Here is a 22,025-nt window from a genome sequence, read left to right as displayed (position 1 = left end):
TTAAATACAATCGCTTATACAATAAAAAAATGTTTATGTTTCATAATTGATTCTTCAAGAGTAATATTGGAAAGTGATCAATATATCAACGCAAGTTACGTTGATGTAAGTTTGTTACATTTTTTAGTTTTATTTTTTATATAACACAATGTACAAACACATTCTCTTATTTTTAGAGTTTTAATGTATCAAAGAAATATATTGCAACTCAATCTCCATTACAAAGAACTGTAAATGATTTCTGGCAGATGATTTTGGAAACAAATTGTAGCTTGATTGTAATGCTTACCAACCTCTCAGAAGAAGGAAAAGTAATTTTTATTTTGCAACGTTTTTAAAGCCATAATCTTAAACATACAACTTGTTTAGATGCAATATAAAAAGTACTGGCCAGAGCTAGGTGAAACCGTTCAATATGGAACTGTTACAGTTAAAGCTGAACAAGAATCTACATATGGATATTTTATTCTAAGGAAATTTCTAATTTGTCCAACTGATGCCCTCTATGAATCAGTAAGCATCAAATCTTAGTTTTTCAATGCAAATAAAATTTAATGTATATGAAAGATTAATTTTAAGGAAATAAATTCAATAAAATTATTACAGGCTTTAGATCCTGTAACTCAATTACAATTTAAGGGCTGGCCTGACCATGGTGTGCCTTTAACAACCAGCAGTTTCTTTCACTTTTACAACCAGGTTCAACAACTTAACAATCTTCAAACAATTAAAACTCCCATTGTTGTACATTGCAGGTAGTTAACTGATTGGTTTTAAAATATTGGTGTGTTAATTATTTTATGTTCATGCCAGTTTTTAAAAGCCTAAAAAAAAACATTGCCATATTCATTTGTTTAAAGCATAACATAATGCCAAAAACTTTTAATTAAATACATTTTTTACAGTAATGGTGTTGGTAGAACTGGAACATTTATCGGGTTTGATTGTTTGATGCAAAAAATGAAAGAAAAACAAAGTGTTAATGTTTTTGAAACTGTTCTTAATCTGAGAAGACAAAAAACTGACATGGTGCAAACCAAGGTAATAATTAACTTTTGGAATTTATCTAGGACTTTTTCTTACTATATTTATAAAAACTAATCAAAGAAGAAATTAATGATCTTTTATATTTTAACAGGAACAATACCTCTTTCTTCACAAAATGATTGCTGAGCAATATTTATATGGCAGCACTAATTTTGAAGTTGCTAAATTTCAAAATCAAGTAACACATCAAAGGTATGTTGGATAAAAAGTTATTTTTATATAAGTTATTAAATGGGATTGGCAAGGTGTATAGGGTTAGATCTTAACTGCTTTAGTGTTATAGAATCTTTAAGTAAGACTTTAAGAATCAATAAAATATCTATCTTTTATGGGTCAGGGTGTAAAGAATGCTTCAAATTTTGGGGTCAAGATTACAAATGTTGTCCTTTGTTTAAGCAAAGAAAATATCCTTTCACACCAAGAATAAACATTATATTTAATTTTTACAGAATTGAAGAAGAATTTACCAAACTTGATCTAATTGGGCCTCATCAAGCTACACATGTAATTGCAAACAAGATAGAAAATGTTAAAAGCAATATTAACAACACTATTCTACCATGTAATAAATATTTTTTTTTATATTTTGAATTGAAAATGAGTTAAATATCAACAGAGAATTAAATTTTATGTATTTACAGATGACCATGCTATTTTTCTGTTACCACCTTTACCTAGCAGTTTAAAACCTGTTTACTATAATGCATCGTTTATTGAGGTAATATTTGCAATTTTTTTGTTTAGTTAATTTTATTTTTTTTATGTTTATTTATCTTTGATATAAGAAGGTCAACTTTATAACCCAAACGTAGAGTAACATCAGTTACCCTGACCCGGTCTCAAGTTGTCTTTTTCAGTTTAGGATATTATAGAATTATAATTGAGTTGCTGATTAAGTGGTGACCCAGCAGAAGTTTATATCGTTTAAAGCACCTTACTTAAGGATGTTGCAGCATAAGAGCAGTAGGGATTGAACACAAAACCTCATGTAGTGAAGTTCAGTGTTTTGACCACAACATTTTCCAATATTTAAACTTAATTTATTATAAATACACATTATTTTTAGAGTTATGACACTTCCAAATCAATCTTAGCTGCTCAGACTCCAACTGTTGACACTGTTGTTGAATTTTGGCACAGTATTTGGCATAATAAAGTTACCGTTATAATTATGTTGTCAAAGTTGCATGAGGCTTTAAAGGTAAACATAAATATGTAATGTATTTTTATCAAATATGTTTATTTATCAAAATTCAATTTATGCATTTACCAAGTTTATACCAATGAAAGTGATAATGTTTCAGGGACAAAATATTCAATACTGGCCTAATAATAAGAAGGATAGTTTAAGTTTTAGTTGTTACAAAGTACAGCTTGTTTCAGTTCAAAAAGTTGGAATTGGTTTGATAAAAAGAATTCTTATGCTGACATTTAACAACAAACAGGTAAAAAAGTTTAACTCCAGACATAATTTTAACATTATACTTTATTACACTTTATTTTTTTTAGAAAACGATTATTCAATATCAGGTACCAAACTGGGAAGTTGGTCAAGCTCCAAATTGTGATGTCATAATTGACTTGATTAAAAAAGTTCAAGAAAGTTGTGAACAAAATGAGGAAAAAAATTTGGCAGTACACTGCAGGTAATTTGTTGTTTTTTTTGTTAAATATTTTTTTTTTATTTTTTTTTTTATTTTGGTTTATGCGCATTCATAAAAGTAAATAATAAATACGATATACAATTAATATTACAACAATACGACGGGAAAAAATGACAAAATCAATTTAATGATTTAAAACATGCCAAAAGTATTAATGTTTACATGAAGATTTTAATTATTTTATGGCATGGTCACCAAAATTTTATTTAAATCAACATTTAACATTTTTTTATTAGTGATGGAGCAGGTCGAACTGGGGTGTTTATTGGAGCTTTGAACTTGATTGAGCGAATAATAAATGAAAACAAGGTTGATGTTCTGAGGACAGTCAAGGACATGAGGGACATGAGACCTGGAATGGTGACAAATATGGTAAAGTTTGTTTGCCAAACTTTTATATATATCATTATACTCGATTTGGAAAGGTGACTTTTAGACGTAATCATAGATAAACAAGCGTTACCCCAACCGAGTCTCGAGTTGCCTTAAGGATATTATTTTTTGTAATTTCTGATATTTAAACTGCTAATTAAGTGTTGGCTCAAACCCAAGACCTCATGTAACGTAGCAAGTGTTATGACTTCTACACCAAATTAAAAATTGAGCTTAAAGTATAAATAAATTCTTTTAGGCTCAATATGATTCCTTGTATCAAATAGCAGCCCAGTACATTGACTCCTACTCTGGTTATGAAAGTTTCGGGAAAAATAAGTGATTAAACGAATACGAAATGTTAACTATTTTGATCAAATAATAAATTAATCTTTTATAAATAACTTTATTATGAGGTATTGTTACTTGATTTTGTAAAGAAATTATAAAGTGTGTTTATTTCTTTTTATATTTTCACCATTTATAATTTAACCAAGCTTTGTCCTAAATAACTGATCGAACTTTAATGTACTATTTTTTGATTTGTTTTTGGCTAAATATGAAGTATGTAAAATATTTGAATGTTTTTAAATTTTTCAACCAAAATAATGAGTTTTGCTGCTTGTGAAATTCAGTTGCTTGTATAAAGGAAAATATCAACTTAGCCATTGTAGCGACTTTTAAAACAGCATTGAAGATGCTTACGTCATTAGTACGTAATTTTTACGAAATCAAAAACTTAATTCAGGATGTGTTGTGATAATTTTGCATATATTTTGCAGACCTCAGCACTTTTTCTGTTGTCTAATACGTTGATGTGTTACATCATAAAGCAAAAAGTTAAACAAAATATTACCCGATTTTTTAAACTTCATTATCTTATTTGCATTGGTATAAGCAACATCGTTTATATCTTTGTGTTCGAAGCTATTGCAGCCACGTTCAAGATAATTATTTCGATTCCATCTCTCCTCCGACATGGATTTCAACATGCTTACCAGTCAGTTCAGCATCCTGAAAGATTATTTCGGATTTTCAGCGAAGATTGAAAAACCACCGACTTTTTTTGAGTGTACAACTCTTGATTGCTTTAAGGATACTTCGTATTCTTATTTCTCTTCGACATTTTGGCATGAGCCAGTCAAGCCAGAACCTGATTTTGATCCTGAAGTTTACTTCAATGCTGGGATACTTATACTGGAGGTTTAAATGATTCTCTGCTTGCTGTTTATCCCACTACGAAAGTAAGTAAAATTTTTAGATTTAATTAACTTGAAAGAATAATTATTTAATGTCTCTTTAGACATAAGGATGTTTTAAATTGAGGTAGTTAAGTTGTTGTTTACCTTCATTATCTAAATTGCTAATAAAATCTATATATTTAGACTAAATTATTTTAATTTTATAACTAATTTACGATTCCAAAAATTTGGCGTTTTTTTCTTTTAATTTCTATACTATTACGTCATAAGGGATTATTGCCATGGCAAAAATTCCTTAAATTTTTGCAATATTTTAGGAAAATACCTAAAAGAAATTACATTTTACATTTATTTTAAATTATAATTAATCGATTTAGAATATTCAACTTTTTTCGAGTGCTTATATTTGGACTACCTACTATTTACTTGGGACCTGTAAGTTTTAATTTGCTTTTTTTCTTTTTAGTTCATTTTTTTTGCTTCTTTTCTTTTTAGTTAATTTTTTTGGTTTACCTAAAATTAATAACAATTTTTAATGCTTAACCACGTACAAAAGCAACTTTACAAAGATAGTACTGTTAACTTTATATTTAGGGTGAAAGTATTTCTGGTTATTACTACCGAACCACTGGTAAGCCGTGGAACCCAGATAAAACATTCAATGAAATTGGGACATTTGTCAAGGGTTCCATACCGGTAAGTTACTGATTAGTAACTTGTTAAAGTCAGTTTTTTAACTAATTTAAGGACGGCTTTAGAAATTTAAGGGCTAAATTAGCACGTCAATAGTTCAACAAACAACATACACTTTATTCTATTAGGACCCATATGGTGTAGATGATTTTGTTGCCTCATTTATGGCCAAACCTTCTCCGTGTGTCTCTGAAGTTTCCATTCAAACTATGAGTGTAGATAATTCCGTTGAACAAGGAACTCAATGTTTGGATGCAAGTGTATTTCGTAACTTGTGTTTCTCATTTTTTGGTGTATATTTATAAATGGACCTTTAACATTAAAATGTAATGAATGTTATATTGCATTTATAAGCAACTTCTCTTTACGCTAAGCTTATTTTAAATTATACACATTCTATTTAGATTTTATCTAAACTTGATCAAGGCACTCAATGTACACTGTTGGTAAGTGTTTTGATTTCGTTTTGGTTTAATTCATAATGTTTGTTTAAAAAATATGAATTAAATAAAGTTTTAATTCTTTAAAAAATATGAATAAAATAAAGTTTTAATTCTTTTAATAGGTTGCTGGCAGTGATTCTCCAAAATCTCTGAAATCTCCACGACAAATTAGCAAAATTCGTCGAATCAGCACCCCTCGCCCAACTAGGAACCCAAAGTCTTCTCTTATATTGGTAAGGAAAATGATTTTGTGGGACTTAATTACCTGACAATGTATTGTATAAAAACATGTATTGTATTAAGAAAGAGTTCAGGAAAATTATTTAACGTTCTAATATGTTTATTAGGAAGAACTTGGAGATTGCAACAGAGAAGAATTTTCTAAAAACTCCTAAATTCGGGAATTTAATGACCTCAAATTATTTTTAAAATCAAACTTTTTGGGTTCAAAGGGGTTTTCTGTTGCCCTATTTTGGCTGAATTCTTTACCTCGCCTATTTATTGTAGTTTTTTTTATTTTCCTGTTTGCAGAACAAGTTTATTTTTTTAGAATTACTGCTAACTACTGTGGACATTGCTTTTACTTTACAGTATAAGAAATAGGGGTTTGCCTTATTTTAAGGATAAAATTTTATCGAAAAAAACTTATTTTAAAACAGCTACAAATAATAAAAAAGGGTTTGTTGACAAAATCAAAACGGAAATATTTACATAACACGTGGTTTTTTTAAAACTCAAATTAATATATAGACAACGCTGCTTCTATGCAAAAACATCGCCCGGTCGACATGTATTTAACAAACCAACAACTATTTTTTCCTTACTACCAAGTTTAACAACTCGAAAGGCAGAAAAGGTCGTAAATTTGAAAGGTATGACAATATAAATTTTTAATGCGCAATTTAATATTCATATTCTTTTTAAATTATATTTATGCCTATTTCACTTTCTTTTTATTATTTGTTGTTAAACAATTTTTTATTAAATTTTTGTAATTAAATACCTAAACTAAGAAAAAATTGTTAATTCAGTGAACATTTTATTAAATTATAACAGATTTTGTAATAAAATTATTTTATTTACATTTTTCTTTTCATTCTTTTTTTAGTCTTTACCAAATTTGAATTAATATGCCATAAATAACCTAGTTTAAAGTTTAAAACAGTTTTTACAATTATAAAAGATTGTAAACCCGACAATGCAATGCAAATTAGGTTGTACACAGGTTTATAAATTTATGTCAAAATTTCAAAAAAGTTTTTTAAGTGTACAAAATTAAACAAGAACAGGGTTGATGTTTTTAGAAAAACTGGAATTTTAGAAAATTTGATAAGATTCGTTATTTTAAAACTATAAATTTTTTAATAAATGTTTCTCTAATAAAATTTAGTAATTCTGATGGAATACTTATAAAAAGTGTTTTAGTTATAGTTGGTTAAATTTACCTACATTATTGTAACTGTTAAATAATTTGTACTTTTAAAACGCAACAACTAAGTCATAAATTACTAAAATAAACAAAGCAACCGTAAAGATGTTGAAAATATTTCCCCCTAAAATTATTTATTTATTGTTTGCTCTAGATAAATTTCTTTTTGTTGGTAAAATCAATATCCCGCTGAACATAAATAGATTTATTAAATGCTTAAACAATTAAATAAATGTGATATATAGAAAAAAATTTATAAACCAGTTGTAATCTTGAGCAATCGATAGCAAAAAACTTTGTTTTTAAAATTTCTTTTGTGAATTTTGATATATCATATTTATATTATATTTTATTTTAGGTATTTAGTTTCTTTATCTAATGGCATTTACACTAAAATTAAATAAATCAATATTTAGTTTTTATGTTTTATAGATATAAATTGTGTTGTTTTAAATTAGATTTGGTTTCATGGTTATGGCAATTTTTAAATTTGGTATCTTTGTATATATTTTTATTCAAAGTTTAAAAATATGTATATCACAAAGTAAGTGTATTTTTACAATAATTGGAAAAAAATTATGTCATTATATATTATTTTTGTAAAAACCAAAATTTTTTGAAAAAAATTTGTAATTATTTAAAAGAATTGTGTTGCCCTTTTTTTAGTATTTATCTTTATCCTTGATGTGGGAAAATCGAATGCTCGACTTAAACATAAAGTAACATCAGTTACTCCAACCCAATCTCAAGTTGCCTGTGGCAGTTTGGAATATTATATTGATTGTAATTGCCCGATAATTACGCTGCTGATTAAGTGCTGGCTCAGCAGGAGTTCATACCATTTACAGTGCCTTACTCAAGGGCGCAACAGCATGAGAGCAGTGGGGTTAAACCCACGACCTCATAGTGGTGTAGCAAGTGTTCTTACCACTACACCACGCTGTCGGCGTCTTTTATATTGCAGGGAACTTTTACTATTTAAAAACTTTTTTGTTTAGATGCAAATGCAGTGATTGTTCACAATGATGACATTATCAGTTTTTACAACGACTCAAGTTTGTTTTTAACTTATTCACAAGCTAAACAAAAATGTCAAAATAATGGAGGATATTTGTTGACGATTAAAGTTTTAGTTACTCAACAAATTGTTGTGCAACAATTATTGGAATGGGAGAGTGCAGCTCAGGATACAATAGATATTGTTGGTCACCACAATCCTGTTGGTTACTGGATTGGTGCAAGTGGAACTGTGACTAAAACTGGTGTTGTGTACACATCTTTTAACTGGAACTGGATTGATGATACACCTGTACCACAACCTGGTGATGGTACTGATAATAATTATGAAAACTGGTTTGATGATAGTCCTAATGACAATCCAGGTTTTCTTCGAATAAGATCATTGGATGGTTTTACTGGTCCCCCTCCTGGTAACATTGAATACAGTGGACTAATTGGAGGTTGGTTGGATTGGGAAGCATCAGACTCATATCCTGGATATATTTGTCAACAAACAAGTAAGTTATTGATATGTATTTGTCAAAATAAATATTTTGTGTCCTTACAAATTTGGTAATAACATTTATTGTACTTACCTAAATAAAAAAAGTAAAACAGGAAAGCAATAAAATGAAAAATTATAAAGTTTTATGTTATGCAGATCCATGTCATAGTAATCCATGCAAAAATGGTGGAAGATGTGATATTAATTTATCAAACTTAAACTTTCGATGTGATTGTCAACCTGGGTTTTTTGGAGATACTTGTGAAATAGGTTTGTTAAAATGTAGTAAAAGATAGATAGTACCTAAAACTTTAAAAAACTTTAAAATTTTACACTTTATTACAATAAATTGATTATTATTTTATAACAATACATTGGGACAAATTTATTTTAAATACAAAAAAGTACTACATTATACCATTATTTGAATAAGCTAAAATATACTGTAAAGTGTTGCTATCTTTGCTTGTTTAATTATTTATGACTTTGTGTTATAAATAATTTGATTGTTTAAAAAATGAAATCTAGTAAGTATCTGCTTTTAATTATTGTAAAGTATTTTACTTTGTTTACAATAAAGTCAAGAAAGTGCCTAATTGTATAGTTATAGAACCGTTATTTTTAATGAATTGTTTTGTTACCTGACATATAGTTTTGTATAAACAAAACTACAATAATTCTTTAAAAGTAATGTTATTTTTTGTTTATTATTTAATTTTAGATCCATGTGATCCTCACCAATGTGAAAATGGAGGTACATGTTTTCGTGATATTGATGGGTTAGGATTTGTCTGTGATTGCACAGATGGCTATAGTGGAATATTTTGTGAATTTGGTTTGTAAGAAATTATGCATAATATAGGGTAAAATTAGTTTAACTATAAAAATAATTTTTTTCTTAAAAAAATGTTTACTTTTGATGTTTAGATCCATGCACAATACAACCATGTATAAATAACGGAACTTGTAATATTGATGGTTCAACTTATCAATGTGATTGCCTACCTGGTTATTTTGATCTTAATTGTGCTACAGGTAATATTTTAGTATTTTTGACTTTAGTTTTAAAACATATTTATTATTTTTTTAGAAAAAGGTGTATGTTTAAAAATGGCTTGTGGATTAGTACTATAACAACAAACTTTTTGTTTAACAATATATTTATAATATGTAGATGCTTGTGACTCAGTACAATGTGAAAATCAGGGAAGTTGTATTAAAGAATCAGAGGAACCACATTATCAGTGTCATTGTACTTCTACATATACTGGCCAAAATTGTGAAATTGGTAAGTAATTTGTATATCATATTTTTGTTGTAATTAGTTAAAGTTATTTAATTAAAAATTAACTGTAAGAAGTGGACTCGTTAAAAAAGTGTTGCTAAGAGCGTCATCATGAAAGCATATTGTAATTACTGATATATATAAATAACTCAATATTTTTTTAAAGTAAAAAATATTAAGTTATTAATTATATTTAAGCACTTGTTTGTTTATTAAAAATCTAAGTTTATTATTAAACAACAAAATTTCTTTAAATTTGTCCATTATTTTGCTGCGTTTTTAGGAAATTTCGAATCTTCAAATTCATTAAATTATTCCATATTTGTAAGTAATGGTGAACCTACTTCATTTAATGATTCAATAATACAAAGTGATAGTTATGGTGGGGCACTAGCTATTATTAAAAACAACCAAACACAAATTGCTTTGGAAAGTTATTTAAATAAACATATTACTAATAAAATGGTATGGATTGGAGGAAGAAAAATAAATCAGGGTAACTTTATTACAGTTTTGAAACTAAGTTAGCATATTGATTTTTATATATTATATTGCATAATGATTTTTAATGTTTAGAATGGAGATGGCTTGATAATAGTTTGATACCTGTAAAAGAAACTCAAGGATTTCAAAATTGGGAAAATATTGAAACATTTTCAGATAATGGAGATTGTTTAGCATTACAACAAGAAACTTTTAAATGGATTGGATTACCATGTTCTAATATATATGACTTTGTATGTGAAAAAACAGGTGCTTTATTAGTTTACTTTATATATTTAAATTGTATAATTTTATGGCTATGTGTTTGTAATTTCTGATTTCTATTAAAATAACAATGATTTTTATTGGTCTTTTAAAGCAACTTTTATATAAATATCTTTTACTTGTTTTTGAAATTGAAAATTGTCTTATTATGATTTTTGAACAGTGACAACATCTTTATGTGGAACGACAAAATGTGAAAATGGTGGAAAATGTCATGAAAGTGGAGCTCATTATTTTTGTGAATGTGTAAAAGGATTTGATGGAGAAGTTTGTCAAAATCAAATTTCTAATTCAGGTAAAAATTTAACTTACCTAGATTTATAAATTGTTAAGGTACCTGTAAATTTAATTTTTTGGTAAACAACAACATATATTTGTATTTAAGTATGCGTCACGTTTATATAAATTATTATCTAGATTCTGATAATACTATTTACATAGTAATTGGGGTTGTAGTTCCCCTACTTATTATTGCTGTGTTGGCTGGTGTTTATATATGGAGAAAAAGGTTGGATTTTTCATACTAATACAATATTAAACAAATTTTTTATAACACCTAAAAAAATGTTGGTTTTTATTGGTATTATCAACATGAAATTTGTAGATATTTGTTTTTAATTATTTATTTTTGGGTTTGTAGACATCTCGGTAAAAAACCTGACCACGAAAATATAAATAAAGGTAATTTGTAACCATATGTTCGCTTTATGCATTTTTCACACCAAATTGTAATAACTTTTGTTATACTTTTTTAGGCAAACGAAAAAGTGAAGTTTACGAAAATATAGCGCTTAAAAATGAACCCCAAGTTTTTAAAAACTACAGAATAGTTTTATCTCAATTGTTGTCAAAATATTTGATTCTTTCTGATGAAAAAAATTTTGAAATTGATGACCAATTTACAAGTGTAAGATTTATTCTATAAATAAATTGTTTTTGTAATGTTATCAAGTTGACAGACTTAATGAGTGATGTATTAACAATAACTACCAAATTTAAATAACAGAAATTACACCAAGAATCATTAAGTGTAAAAACATTAACCTTAGTTGCTGAAAGCACAGAAAATTCTTTTAAAAATCGAGTAAACACTATTTTGCCTTGTAAGTAAACAATTATAAATTTTTTTACTGTTTTATTAACTTATTATCATTTAAAAGTAATTAAAAGTTTCAACAGATATAATTTTTTTATTTACCTTCTGTTTACTAGTTGATAATACCATTTATTTACCCTTTGTTTAATAGTTGATTCTTCAAGGGTGATATTGGAAGATGATAAATATATCAATGCAAGTTATATTGATGTAAGTTAAATTTTTTGTTCTTATAATAATAAAAATGTTTGTATAAAAATATAAATTGTTTTAATCAAATTTCCATTTTTATTTCAAGAGTTTTAATGTATCAAAGAAATACATTGCAACTCAATCTCCATTACAAAGAACTGTAAATGATTTTTGGCAGATGATTTTTGGGAAAAATTGTAGCATAATTGTTATGTTTAATCACCTTTCTGAAGAAGGAAAGGTAAAATTTAGTTTAAACCTTTAAGAACTTGTTTTGTTATTACTTTAAAATATTGGTAATTTTTTACATTTTTGCCCATTTTAGAAACAATGTGAAAAATATTGGCCAGAACCAGGTAAAACTGTTCAATATGGAAACATCACAGTAAAAGCTGAACAAGAAACTACATATGGAAGTTATATTAAAAGAAAATTTCAAATTTGTCCAGTTAATGTTCTTTATGAGTCAGTAAGTATTTTTTACAACTTTTGTTTTGTAAACTACTAAGCAATAGTTTCCCTTTTTACATATTTAATTTTCTGTTTTAACAATCATTTTTATTGAGTTGTTCTAAGAAATATTATTTATAAATTTTTGTGCAAGGTTTTACAATATGTGACCCAGTTACAATTTATAACATGGCCTGACCATGGTGTGCCTTTAACAACCAGCAGTTTCTTTCACTTTTACAACCAAGTTCAACAACTTTACAACAAACAAACAACTAAAAGTTCCATTGTGGTACATTGCAGGTAGAATATGTTAAGTTTTAAATGTGAAATTTTATAATTTGTTTTTTATCACTTAACATATTGACAGATCACTTTTTATTACATGCATTTTTTTAGTGCTGGTGTAGGTAGAACTGGAACTTTTATTGGCCTTGATTGTTTAATGGAAGAAATGAAAGAAAAGCAAAGTGTGAATGTTTTTGAAATTGTTCTTAGTCTCAGAAGTCAAAGAACTGACATGGTTCAAACTAAGGCAAGATTAAATCTTTAAATTTAGTTAATTATTTGTCCAAATATTTTAATTGGGTAATAAAAAAGTAAAACAATTAATAACTGATGTTTATTTATATTTTTGCAGGAGCAATACGTATTTCTTCACAAATTGATTGCTGAGGAGAATTTATTTGGAAATACTGATATTAACATTGCGAAATTTCAAATTGATATCAAAAATGGGATGTAAGTTAAATTTATAAGATGTAAATGTAAATTAATTATGTTTTAAATCGAATTTAATAGGATTAAGAATGAATTTACCGAACTTGATTTAATTGGACCTTATCAGGCTACAAGTTTCATTGCAAAACGACCAGAAAATATTGAAAAAAATTTCAACAACATTATTTTGCCATGTAAGTTATTTAAATATTACTGTGTTTCAGTTGGTGATTATATTTTTTGCTAATATATATTTTTATTTATGTTTAAACTCTTAGCGATTGTGTTGTATTGTTTTATTTACAGATGACCATGCTATATTTCTGTTACCAGCTTTGCCAAACAGTTTAAAACCTGTTTACTATAATGCATCATTTATTGAGGTAATGCTTATGATTTTACGTTTAATTATTTTTAATTTATTAGTTTTACTTAATTATTTAGCTAATATATTATTTTTAGAGTTATGATGCTTCAAAATCAATCTTAGCTGCTCAAACTCCTACTAATCAAACTGTTGTTGAATTTTTGCACAGTATTTGGCATCATAAAATTGAAGTTGTCGTTATGCTGTCACAAATGAATGAATTGTTAAAGGTAGCTTCATTACTTTTTGTTTCCTATTTTTAAACAGTTTCAGCAAAATACTTTTTTTAATGACTTTTTAATATTCCGATACTTGTTTAACAAACTTTTTAATATTTTGTTAAATAATTTACCATTTTAGGGACAAACCATTCAATACTGGCCTGATAATGAGGGGAAAAGTTTAAGTTTTGGTTGTTACAAAATACAACTTGTTTCAGTTCAAAAGTTTGGAATCGGTTTGATAAAAAGAATTCTTATGCTGACATTCAACAAAAAACAGGTAGAGTTCCAACAAACATGTACATCTAATTTTTATCACAATAAACTGTTCTCTTTTATGTTTTTTTTAATTATCAGGCTAAAGTAATTCAATATCAACTATTAAACTGGGATGATGGCCAACCTCCAAATTCAGATGTGCTATATAATTTGATTGAAAAAGTTCAAGAAAGCTGTCAACAATGCGAGGACAATAACTTGGCAGTACATTGCAGGTAGTTTGTTTTGAAACTAATGCTTAAGATTTCTTTTTTTGTTTTAGTAAAAAAGTAAAAAATTGTTTTATAGAATTTTTTAGAGTTAGTTTGTTTTATATTAAACTATTTTTTTAGTAAAGTTTATAAAATCTCCTTGTTTAAGCGATGGAGCAGGTCGAACTGGGGTGTTTATTGGAGCTTTAAACTTGATTGAGCGAATAAAGAATGAAAGCAAGGTTGATGTTTTGAGGACAGTCAAGGACATGAGAGACATGAGACCTGGAATGGTGGAAAATCTGGTAAGTTTAAACTTTTTTAAGTAATATAGATTTATAATTACCAAAGATTTTTAGTTAATAAAGATGAAACCTGCTACATTCAAATAATTGTTTTTAGGCTCAGTATAAGGCCTTGTACAAAATAGCAGCTCAGTACATTGATTCATCTTCAGGTTATCTAAACTTAAATAAATGACATTGTCAACAATTGATCACCAATTAAATAATAAGTAAAAAAACACATTTAGCTTGTTTGATTGATTTGATTTTATTGAATTTTTTCATTAGTTAATTAAATAAAGTGTTTTTTTTATTTCGTGTATAAGGATATTAATCATGAAAAGATATTGTGCATTTGTTTTTGTTGGTAACTTTAATAGTTTAATTATGCTTTATTGTAAATAACTTTAAAATGTTACTTTTACATATTCTTAATTAATTAAATTTTTCTGCATTAAATGAAGAGGAGAGAGTAAAAAAATGTACATTTAAATGTGATCACTAGTATAAATAAATGAAGCAGTAAGTGTCGCATTTGTTAACATCTTTATTTTATTACTAGAATACAAACCAAATACTTTGTAATATTCCAGACGTTTTAGACATGTACGCCGTACAGTATTACACCATTTTAACGTAATTTATTTAATAATGTCCTGTCGTGTTGCAAGTCGGTCATGGCGTTAAACTACAAGCTAAAAGGTTTTGGTACGAGCCACATCAATGACACACTATCTACCCAATAGCACGGCGTTACCAAATAGCTCAAACACGTCTCAATTTTCCCCCTCCTCTACCCGATAAAAATAGGATTAGGGGTCCCCTTCAAATATTTGCGGCAAAATTATGCACTGTGAATAAATCGAGGATAGAAATTGTACATTTGTTTCCCATATGTTAAAAAACTTCTATATCAAAAGTTACAACCGCTTATATTCATGTACACTATATTAGGCAACCAATTTGTAATTAATTCTAAATTTTATTTCAATTTTTAACTTTTGATATTTTAAATATAACTCGCAAAAATGGATTAAAAATTTGGATTTAAAGGCTTAAACAGCATTCTCAATTCTAGTTAATTTTAATAAAGTTTTTTAACAGAACATTATAGCATAGATAAACTAATACAACCTTTGCCATTATAATAATCATAGATAAACTAATATAGTGCAAATATTGCAAAATATGAAGCTGACGGCAATTGGCATATCATTTGGATCTTGTTTAATAAAATGTTGAAACATTAAAAAAAACCTTCTAGAAGCATTACTGTCAAGAAAACTATGATGTTGAAAAATAGATAACATCATGCTGATACATCAAAAAAGGATAAAGTGGTTATAATTCTACTTATGAATGAAAAAAACAAGAAAAATGAAATATTTTGCTGGTGAATCAAGAAAGAAAAAAATGTGCATGAAAAAGCTAAAAACTATTTTTACGTAACCAACAGTGAAATCACTAAAAGCATGTTAAAAACCCTTTAAAAAAACAGTGAAATCACTAAAAGCATGTTAAAAACCCTTTAAAAAAGTGAAAAAGGGAATTGTGGATAGAAACATGGAAAACTACAATGCTAATTACTCACATGAATTGAAAATCAAGGAAAAATAAAACGTATTTTGCTGGTGAACCTAAAAAAGAAAAAATGTAAAAAAAACGATTTTATGTAACAACAAGTCAAAGAGTGATGAATCGAAACGTTTCTGAAACATAGAGCAAAACTAAAAAAACTGTGCAGACAATATGCTAATTTTACTTGAACGAATTTACGAACAACTAACAATGGTGCTGTGGTACATTAATTGAAGCCTTGAAAAGAAATAAAGAGCTTCAAAAAACATTACTGAGTAAAAAATAATACACATGACATACTGAAGTATAAAAACTTTGACATCAGTCCTTTTTAAGATTTGAGGTTTATTTTTGCTGTTGTTGTGCTCTAACAAAATAAAACTTACCCTGGAAAAACATTAAAAACACTAAAAGCATGTTAAAAACTACTTTGAAAAAAAAAGAAAAAGTAAATTGCTTATAAAAACAAAACTACAAAGCTAATTTGAAGAAAATTGTTGAAAAAGAAAATTGTTGAAAAAGAAAAATTGGTGAAAAATAAATAATAACAAATTTCCAAGCAAAATTAACCAAGCAGCTAGTTATTGAATTGCTTATTTTTAAAGCACAATTAAAAAGTAACCATGCAAAGAAAATTTAAAGTGTAAAACTTATAAAAAAAACTTTTGTCAAGCTTCAAGAAATATTTTGCGAAAAACACAGGATTAACTAGATGTGATTATGTTAGTTTATTCCTGGCAAACTCAACATAACACATGTATACAATATATTTATATCACAAAATCAAACTTCTTTGTTTTTCTAATTAAAGTGTGTTCATTCTTAGTGATCACAGTGTCTTTTTTTTATTCTTTCTAGAAACCAAAGCTTAGTTAAAAAAAGCATGTAAAAAAATTTAAAATTTCAAAGTATGCATTTGTTAAAAAAATTAAACATGCAACAAATTCCTTAACATCTCTATGGTCAAATTGATACTAAAACTATTAAAATATGTAAAATGTTGTAGGCAAAAAAAATTCTTTTTCAAAAAAAAAAAGATTTCCAAAACTTTATTTTTTAAACAAAACTGATTTCAAATCTGCAAAACCTAATTTTACATAGGTATATGCACTACCAAGTTATTCTTATTATTCTACCATTAACTATCCCATAATTGATTAAAATGATTCTGTGTCAAAAGTTTTCAAACAATCTAAGTCGTTTCACGGGGTCTATTTTTAGAAATCGTACGCAGAAATCTGCTACAGGCGTGGCACAGAATAGCTTACTTATTTTTGCTTGGTAACATTCTGGCATGTGTGCATGGTATAAAGATTGTAAATGATGCTATTATGGCTATGATATTTGACTGAAAAAGAAGCCAGTTAAAGTGCATGCCATCAGGCATAAGGTGTCTATTTTTTTTCTAAATATTGTTATAATTTACATGACACATACAAACATAAAAATCTTATATTGTCATCCAATTTTTTTTAATATATATATATAAATTTTATTTTGTACAATATTTTTTAATTGTGCATTTAAATTACTTTTATTTTACAGTTCTCACATGAACTCTTGTACTTCACAGTCATTGCTAAAGTTTTTATGTAAAAGTTTCAAAGAAGTTCTTTAATTGTACAAAATTAAAAATTTCAGTGATGGAGCAGGTCGAACGAGAGTGTTTATTAGAGCTTTGAACTTGATGAAAAGCATGAAAAACAAAAACAGGGTTTATGTTTTAAGGAAAACTAGAATTGTAGAAAATCTGGTAAAATTTATCTGCTTTAAAACTATGATTTTTTATTTTAATTGTCCCTCTTAAAAAAAATTAAATTGGTTACTTTTGACAAATAAAATTTGATTTAGTTTAAGTCGATTAAATTTACCTACATTATTGTAACTGTTAAATGATTTGTAATTTGAGAAGCAACAACTAAGTCATAAATTACTAAAATAAGTAAAGCAACCTTAAAGATGTTGGGAATATTTTACCTTGAAATAATTTATAAGTTGTTTGCTCTGAATATATAATTTTTTTGCAAATATAATTTTCTATGCAAATTTATTATATATGCAAATATAATTTCCCATTAAATTTTTTTTATTTGGATAATGTTAAAAGTTTTAAAGCCAACAAAATTTTATAGATATGTAACACGTGAGACACCAAAATTTTGATTTGCATACTAGTATCCAAAATTTTAATGCCCGTTTTTATTCTTTTAATTGTTTATAGGTTGCTTTAAGCTTAAAATTTTTATTTGTTACACTGGAAAATGGGCAACTTTGTTTTTTGATATCATAATTGTAATTGAATTTTTTTCAAAATGTTTTTTAAATATTAGTGTGACAAAGTTAAATTTTTTTAAGTTACATTAAAAATTAAATTACTTAAAATATTATATATTTAAAAACTTTAGCGAATAAGAAAGACTAAATTTTGGTTATTAAAATCTACAAAGATTTGATTTTAGGAAATTCACCAAAGACATTAGATCATGAGACCTCAAATGGTGGTAATTTTGATAAGATTTAGTTTAAAACTAAAATTTCTAAATTATATTTAGCTAAAAGTGAAGTTAATGTATAATTGGTTAAAGATTTTACAATTTTGTATTATGACTTTAGGTATTTTTAGCACTTTTCAAACTTACAGTGTAAATAAAATTAAAAATTTTGTTTGAAATAGAAGTATTTTAATTCTAGTTGTAAAAATCGTTGGTAATTCTAGTTGTAAAAATCAATCTAAAAATTATAGGGTAATAAATTTTTTAATTTATTTTTGTCTTTATATACATACAATGCGTACACATTTATGGCTTACAAAATTAAATTTTTTGTTAGAAACTGATATTAAACTTTTACAGAAAGTAGTTAAAACTGTTTTTGGAGATTCGTCTTTCATGTTCTCACAAATTCTTTTTTTTAAATCTCAATATATATTTTCTGCATTTTCATGAAATTTATAACATTTGAAAGTTTAAATTTGTGCTTTATATAAGTTAAATTGTTTAGTTTTGTAACTATGGTATTTAAGTTTGTTATAACTTTGTCTATTTTTTTTCAAAGTTTGAATATATGCATATTACAAGGTAAAGGCTATTTTTTAAGTTGACATTAATGAACATCAAAACTATGCTTTTTTAAAAAGATTTGCATTTGGTAAACTTATAACATCATAGAAACACCTTTTTTAATAATAATTAAAGTTAGTTTTTATGTTTTATTTCTCGTGTCAACAAAAAAGATTTAATTTTTATTTTTTAGATCCCACTAAAGTGATTTTTCACAACAATGACATCATCAGTTTTTACAATGACTCAACATTGTCTCTATCTTATTCGGAGGCTGAACAAAAATGTCAAGAAAATGGAGGAACTTTGTTAATCATAAAAGATAACGCTACTCAACAAGTTGTTGTGCAACAATTATGGGAATGGGAAAGTGCAGCTTATGACCTAGTAAGCATTGTCAGTGATCCTAATTCTGTAGGTTACTGGATTGGTGCAAATGGGACTGTTACTAAGAGTGATGATCTGTACACATCTTATGACTGGACCTGGATTGATGGTACATCGGTACCACAACCTGGTACAAGTACTAATAATACATATGAGAATTGGTTTGCTATGTACCCTATTGAAAGTGTAGGTTATCTTCGAATAAGATCATTGAATGGAAATGGTCATTCTAGTGGCGTAATTGGAGGTTGGCAGGATTGGCCAGATGTTCCATATCCAGGATATATTTGTCAACAAACACGTATGTTAGTTTTTTTAAAGAAGCAAAATCTGTAATTTATTATTTAAGATACTTATTACACGTTGTTTAATTAGAGTAACATTGATGCTTAAGAGTTTTTAAGTCACTTTTAAAAATTGTTTTGTTTTTTAGATCCATGTAAAAGGAATCCATGTCAAAATGGGGGAACTTGTGTAATTGATTTATCGAATTTATAATTCTAATGTGATTGTCTGCCTGGGTATACTGGAGATACTTGTGAAACAGGTTTTTTGTAAATAATTTTAAGAAAAATTTAAATGCAAAAACTATAAATCTTAATCACTGATCAATTGCCACAATTAAAATCTTGTAGTGTAAACAGGTTAAAACAGGTGTTCAATTAAAGAGTTATATAGCTTATTAAAAATAAAAAGTTTAAATGAATCTAAGTAGGTGATAGCATTTAATTATGTTTGCAAAAGGGAGTGTATAGTAATATATAAAATATATAAAACTTTTTTACTTGTACTTTTTTAATTGAAATAGTTTTGTTTTATTTTAAGACCTATGTTCTTTTGAATTTTGTGAAAATAATGGAAGATGTATTAGAAGCAATGACGGGCTAAATATTACTTGTGATTGTTTTGATGGATTTAGTGGAGAAAAATGTGAATTCGGTATGATTTATATTTAGGTTTTAATGTAGTTAAACCGCTTTTCGTTAGTTATCTAGATAGTATGTTGAACCAATTTTTCAAATTATTTATTACAGATAGGTTAAAGGTATTTGTTATTTTTTAGATCCATGTGATTCCAACTTTTGTGATAATGAGGAAACGTGTATTCGTGATGATGATGGGTTAGGTTTTACTTGTGAAAGCTCAAGTGGATCTGGTTTGGACACTGCTGATTTTAAATTGCTTTGTTGACATTTAATGGACACAAAAATAACTCTATTTTTTATATTTAGATTCTGGCAGTTCACAAGTTGCTTACGTAGCATCTCCTATTGCAATTATTTTTGCTATTGCTGTGGTGGTTGGTTGTGTTTGTAAACAAAAAAAAAGGTAAATTTGTTGTGTTGCAATTAAGAGTTGATTATTTTGTATTTTTTTTATTTAAGTTAAAATACTGTAACCTTACATAATAAAAAAAATGTTTAGACCCAATGGCTGGTTCGTCGTGTTTTACAAATAGAGATCCTGAACTTAGCTTTTATTACATCACAAAAATGGAAAATTATAACATATTTGTACATCCCAAGTTTATAAACTCTTATGAAAAAAATTTAATTCAACCATTATCCATTATTTGGTTTTTAATTGCTAAGCATATTGTGAATTAATTGCTAAGCATATTGTGAAAGTTGTTTGTATATTTAAGTAGATTAATAACTTTTAGATGATTATATACAAACAAATTAGTTTGTATTTTTTTAAAACTTTTTTGTAAACAATGAACTGTAGAACTTTTGTTCCTAAATAATGTTACATTTTATACAACAATCTTAAACAAGAAAAAACATATAATTAAATACAAGCATAAAATTCCAATACTACTATGTGTAAATTTTTATTGCAATAAACAAATAAATATAGATTTTTTTGAAAACTAAGTAAAACATGTAAGTAACATTTTGTTTAATTTAAAATGATATATGTTAACTTTGTTATGTATTTCAAGGTATTTAAATTAAACCATGCTAAATATTTACACAATTTTTAATGACTATTGTAATAAAACTCAAGCAAACAAAGCAGTAAATGAATAACAACTGTTGTTATTATATGTAAGTATCAGATACTTTCTCTTTTATATTTGTTATTTTGTAAAATAATGCATTTTAGTTATTTGATTCTTGTATCCTATTAGCTTTTTGCATTTGTTAGAAACTCAAAGTAAATAAAATTAAAATTTTAATTGTATGTGGTTAAACTGTATAAAATTGAATCCTACTTTGTGTGCTGGATTCAAATATGGAAACTTACAAACTAGGTATTATAGTATTTATTTTACTTCAAGGTTTTACTACATGTATATCGCAAGGTAAGTTTTCTTTTTATGTTAATATTAGACTACATTTTTTTAAATGATTAATATTGGTTGGTATTAAAACTACTATAAATAATATTATTAATGATTAAAAAACAACTGTTGTTATCATTTATTAAATAATAAAAAAATTTAAATTTTTGTTTAGATGCAAATGCAGTGATAGTTTATAACAATATTATCATTACTTTTTACAATGACTCAGCTTTGAGTTTAACTTATGCTGAAGCTGAACAAAAATGTCAAAATACTGGAGGAACTTTGTTAAAATTAAGGGATTTAGCTACTCAACAAATTGTTGTGCAACAATTGTGGGAATGGGAAAGTGCAGCTCAGGATACAATATATGATGTTGGTGACATACATGCAGTTGGTTACTGGATTGGTGCAAGTGGGACTGTTACTAAGAGTGGTGGTGTGTACACATCTTATGACTGGAAGTGGATTGATGGTACACCAGTACCAAAACCTGGCACAAGT

Source organism: Corella eumyota, chromosome 1 (genome assembly GCF_963082875.1).
Source record: "Corella eumyota chromosome 1, kaCorEumy4.1, whole genome shotgun sequence".
Classification (NCBI taxonomy): Eukaryota; Metazoa; Chordata; class Ascidiacea; order Phlebobranchia; family Corellidae; genus Corella; species Corella eumyota.
Note: the sequence above shows the minus strand (reverse complement) of the source record.